This window comes from Heterodontus francisci, unplaced genomic scaffold (genome assembly GCF_036365525.1).
Source record: "Heterodontus francisci isolate sHetFra1 unplaced genomic scaffold, sHetFra1.hap1 HAP1_SCAFFOLD_69, whole genome shotgun sequence".
Lineage (NCBI taxonomy): Eukaryota > Metazoa > Chordata > Chondrichthyes > Heterodontiformes > Heterodontidae > Heterodontus > Heterodontus francisci.
In genome coordinates this window covers 8,220,618-8,226,630 of record NW_027140851.1, presented here as the reverse complement: position 1 = coordinate 8,226,630, position 6,013 = coordinate 8,220,618, and positions in this window count along the sequence as shown.

Below are 6,013 nucleotides of genomic sequence, written 5' to 3'. Positions count from 1 at the left end.
CCGCCGCCCCCCACCCCAGATGCAGGGAAGGATTGAAGATTATAGTAAGCCCTTCAATTACCACAATGCCCGCTTCCAATGGCAGCCTGGGAATCTAGTCATTTAGATCAGGTGTCTTATCGACCCTAAGCTTAGCCAACCTTTGTGGCACCTCTCCCTCTCAATGTTTATCCTATCCATTGCTTCTAATCTCCCTGTTTCTGCAGACATTTTGCCAGTTTCCACTTCCTGAGTGATCACTGATATTATGTATTGACAAGGAAATCTAAGTATATATTATGTATGTGTATGCTTCATAGTAGACCACAGAAAATTTAGTTCTTGCACTATAAATACACATATGACTGCTTTCAGAATCTTCACAAAGAATCAGAGCTGTTAGTTCATGCATCCGTAATCGACTGGTGTAACTGCAATATCCTTCTGTTAAAGACTGGTTTAATGAAATGTTTATCCCGGCTTCTTCAGTAATGCTTTGGTCCAATCTTACCTTCCAGTCACATCAGTCCTCTGTTGTACCTTCCACTGCTGTCGGTACTGTGCAGCTGTGATGTGAACTTCACATTGAACAGACTCCTCTGACTCACTATCCTTCCCACGCGGGATGATAATCTCTGAGTTGCTGCGTGCTGATGACTGAGGGGGAGACGGTACATATTGTTGTTGCTGGTCGGGCTTGCCATTCTCTGAAGGGCCTAACCAGTGAAATCAGAAAAAAGGATGAACGAATGGAAAACATTGGGCCGGTTCTAGAGCTTGTCCCTTCTGGGAGTGGTGAGGCATCCAAAACTCGGGTAGCTTCCTGAAAGAGATTCGCTAGCAGAATAAATAGAAGAGAAGAGAGCCAATCACAATTCAGATGAGTTTGGACGGTCATGTCCTTCATTGTCGATGTGTTATCTTTGGAGAGGTGTTCAGTTGATGAGTCACAGGTCATCTAAATGTGTAATTTCGAGTTGTGGCGTGGGTCAGTTTGTATGAACTAATTGAGTTTGTACGCAAGGAGGTCAATTTATGAAAACTATAAGTTTATGGTTAGCGGGCCACTTGTTGGTTTATGCTTCATTCTCTGGCTGTTGTTTGCATTTCTTGTCTTGATCTTGAAGAAATGCAGAAATACTGGACGGGTGTACTGTTCCAAGTTGAGAAAGCACATATTGCATCAGTTGGAGCCATTGGCACAGTTTATGCAGGAGGATCTGAAAGTTCATGTCGGCATTATGGTGTAAGTATAACCAATGTCTGCCCAGTATTCAAAAGAGAATGAGGATATCACTGTGTAAATGTTGCCTGCACCGTGTAGAATTCCACAACAGAGGTAAAAACCAGGACTTATCAATGGAGGGAGATATTAATGTATCAAATCACGTATTTCAGTCTTCAGCATTCATCATCTCTATAACTGTAATTATTGATTTTTTTATGCACAGGTCGAGGGACATATGACTGCTTTAGTGCAGCCGATTAACTGTGCAATATTGACCAGCAGAGGGAGGCATTATTATAATCATGGTTCAGTACAGAATCCGCAAGCAGATGTGGACATTATTGAATCAATGTAAACATTGCACTGTGCAGTTTTCACCAGTGTGGCAGTTAGTCAACTTATATCCGGGAAAGTTAGAATTTCTGTCTGCATTACATCTGGTTAAGCTTATTTTCATTTTCATGTATATCTTTATATATATATGAAAGATGAAAAATTTTCGCTGAACATGTTTATTTAGTGACTGTAATGAATGTCAATTTTCATGGGGCCCAATCGAATTTCTTTGCGATGAATCAGAGTTTCATTGTTATGTTATTCTCCCCAAACGTCATCAGCTTGGGGACAGAGAAGTATCAGCCGCTCTATTGGGAGGGAAAGAATGGATCAACGTCTGAGAAGATTAGTTTGGAAGAGTATGATCTGCAAGCTTCAATATGTATCGTCAAACGACCATATACCATCTTTTGAAATTAGGATATATATTGCAGTTCTGGGTTGTACTATATCAGACTCGCTGATGCTGGTGTTCCTGGTGAGTTTCGATGTACAAATATTGATGCCTCTAAATCTTCATCGAAATATAGACGGTTCTGGATTGTGTATCGATATTTCCGGGTATTCCATGGAATTGACAGTATTTGATCAGGATCTCTGAGAGTCTGGATGTATCTTCCAGGGAGGGGTGGGGGGAATGTGAATATCAAAGAATTTACAGATCAAGCATCTGACTGCATCTGTCGAACCCATTTCCCACACTTATGCCATCACCCCTAGTTTTCCAGCTACCAGAAAAGTAATCACATTAAACACTTTATTTGCCACCTCCGCCCCCCTCCACCCCCAGAATAAAGGATACCAAGCCTTAAACAACAAAACTAATTATTTTAATAAACTAAATCTTAAACAATAATGAAACAAATCTATAGATGAAAAGATTTTATAACTTCTTAGTCTTCCTAATTCTAATGCACGCACACATATATATTCAAACACCAGTTAACCGGGGAAAAAGGCTTTTCTCTTTCCAACTGTTGCTTGAGAATAATAAAATAACTGGGTCATAAAATTCTGGTCGGATATTCCCTGGTCGGTGAGGTGTTCCAGAGTCCAATCGTGGGATGCCACTTGAAATGTCTCCAGGCAGGTTTAATGGACAGTCTGTGATGGTTTGGGGTTCAAGGCAATTCGTCTGCAGCAGGCGTCACACAGATCTTTCAGCAAAGGGTGTAGCAACAGGCCTACTTGGAGTTTGAAGTAGCTGTCTAGCAATATAAGCTTTCTTGAGCTTTCTGCATTTCCTAAAATATAAGAGGCAACAGGAATCACTCTTGAGGCAGAGATTTTTCAGAGACAGGATGGAATATAATTCTGTTCCTTTAACAATGCAGGGCTTCCTTTCTGCAAAGTAGTTTTCCACCACAGAATGTAGCAACTCCTCTTTTCCTCGGCCTTTTCTCTCTGCAGGGCTCTTTTCCTCTCTCCAAGCAGACCACAACCACACCTCAAATGTAGGATTTATTTTCCAAGAGAGGCAAATACCATTTTTCAGATAATAGCTCTGTTCCCTCATCTGCAAACATAGATCCCTGCCAGCTCACAGCAATACTGCTCAGCTCACTGATCTCTCACCGTGCAAAGTGAAACTAAAACCCAAACAATAAGTAATGTGGCGTTCATAAATCTTCCTGTCATTTCCCTATTGAGATGCTTGGCATCAGGTGCCGGCAGTCTGAACTCAGTTCCAACACCAGGTTTCAGCATTCAATGTTCACAGAAAATCCGTTTGCTCAAACATTTAAAAGCACACAGAATTGTTAGCTTTCAATACAAAATAATAAAGGTCTTGTGACAATACTATATTTGCTGCTTGACCACGAGCTTCCTATTACTTGCCATTTTACTTCACCGCCCTGCTCGCACGCCCAAATATCTGTCCTTGGCCTCCTGCAGTGTTCCAGTGAAGCTCAACACAAATTCAAAGAAAGCACCTCGTCTTCTGATTAGGCACTCTGCGGCCTTCTGGGCTCAACATCGAGTTCAACAATCTCAGCTCATGACTGCCATTAGTTTTTTTTTATTTATTTGATTTCATTTTATTTTTAACCATAGGTCTGTTTTGCATGCTTTTGCTTTTGGACAGAGCTAATCATTACACTGCAATTAACACCCTCTCTGGAGTAATACTATGTCTTTCGACGACAACTCCTGTCACTCCATTTTCCTTTTATTCCATGTTATCTCTGTTATTTCATACATCTGGAATTAAAAGTGAGTGTAATGGTGACCTTGAACCGATTTTCGATTGTTGAAAAAAAAACACATCTGGTTCACTCAAGTCCTTTACAAAGGTCGGTTCCTTCACTGTCGCTGGGTTACAATTCTAGCACTCCTTTCCTTACAGCACTGTGGGTGTACCTACACCCCCAGAACTGCAGCAGTTAAAGAAGGCAACTCACACCGTGTCAAAAGCAATCAAGGACGGTTAATAAATGCTGGTCTCGCCTGGGACGCCCACTCACCTTGAATGCATAATAAAAAAATAGCGTTCCTGCACTCCATCTGATCAGACATCCTAACTTTCTTTCTTCTTGACCCTTCTTTCACTTTCTAAAAATAAACTATTACGTTTCAAATATTTTCCAGTTCTGATGAAAGGTCACAGACCTGAAATGCTAACTCTGTCTGCAAAGATGCTGTCAGATCTGCTGAGTATTTCCAGCACTTTCTGATTTCAGGTCAGTGTTTATTACGTTGCCCGAGTGTCACATTATTAACAGGGATCCCATAAAATGACAGTGTTGGCAGAGACATCCTCAGATCTCTACTTTCGTACTGCATTCTCTTAAGTATTTGAGAAATTCTGAGGAGATCTTGCATGTGTAACATAATTTACATAGGTTCTTTGCAGAGTATTAGTGTTTGTTGCAAATGTCTGATTACATTTGTGGATGGTTAACAAAAACATGGCTCTGTAGTAAATTGTGAATATTATCATAGCAGACTTCAGGAGGACATACACAGTCTGCTGAAATGGGCAGATCCATGGTAGATACAATTTATTGTGGTCAACTCAGAAGTGATGCTGGAAAAATATCATGCTGGTATAATATAAATGGCACCATTTTCAAGAAATGCAACAGAGGGATCCGGGGAATGCATGTCAATAAATGTTTGAGGATTGCAAGGCAAGTAGAGGAGCTGATTGAGAAAGTGTATGGGATACTTATTCTGAAAATAGAGGTTTTAAATATAAAGTAAATCAAGCTAAGCCTTTACAAATCAATTGTTATGACTCAGCTGCCGTCTTGTGTGCAATTCGGGGAAGAATACCTTGGAAGAATGTCAAGGCCCTGCAGAGGGTACAGAGGAGGATTGTCAGAAAGACGCCATAGGTGAGGGAATCCATTTATGTGGAGAGAATGAGGAGCTTAAATTTTTCTCATTAGAGCAGAGCATGTTCAGGGGGATCTAACAGAGTTCAAAATGATGAAAATTATGACAGAGTAAGAATGGGGAATGGTCAGCAGAGATCATGGCAGGGAATTTACTGGCCTCAAGAGGCGTGAACTGAAGCCAGGAAGGAAGTGGGGAGGGGGAATCATGGCAGCGGATGTGGCAGAATGTAGATCCCATCGCCTCCCAGCGTGCAATGATCCCGGGGGCGGGATAGGCCGACAACAGCCTTCGTGCCTGGAGGCAGACTGAGGATCTTAAGTGGGCTATTAATGGCTAATTATGGGATCATTCCATCGCCACTGGGATCTTACTAGTGACAGATTCTTCCATCACGTGGAGAGGACACCTTGTAAAACGAAGCGTTCTCGCTGCGGCCTTGTGGATGGGGTGGGGAGTTGCCTCCTTCCAGGCCAATTTCTGGCCCACAGGGCGCACCCACCAGGAACCAATACATTTCCTGGGACCTCCCTTCTCCTGGTGCACAGGAACACCGCCCAAGCCCTCTCACCGGGGCCTTGTGGACTTTCTCCGTTGACCACGCCTCACCACCACTTTTCCGGGCTTCCAGAGCTGGGTCAGGGTCCGAGGTGTTCTACTAGAACCGGCAGAATAACTAGAGCGGTAATGAAGAGACATTTCTTCACACAGAGGCTTGTTAAGATATGGAAAACACGACCCGAAAGAGCGATGAAATCAGATTCCAGAGGAACTTGTTAAAGGCAATTGAATAAGTACTTGATGTGGACGATTTTGCACGATTTTGAGAAAAAGCTACGTTTGTGGCAATAAAGTAGATAGCTCTTTCAAAGGGACGACTCTGACTAAAGTAGCCGAATAGACTTTCCTGTGCAATTATGATTCCATGATCTGGAAGCCAGATCAGTGACTTGTTTACTTTTCACACTGTCACACGGCATTGTCCTCACGGGATAGGCTGGTAGTTGGAACCTGGGTTCATTATATCGATGAATGGTCACATTTCTTCTCATTGGTGCATTTTACAAGACTGTAATTCACGGTGCAACAAGTCAAACTCTATTGGTTACTTGGAAGGGAACATTGGTTTCT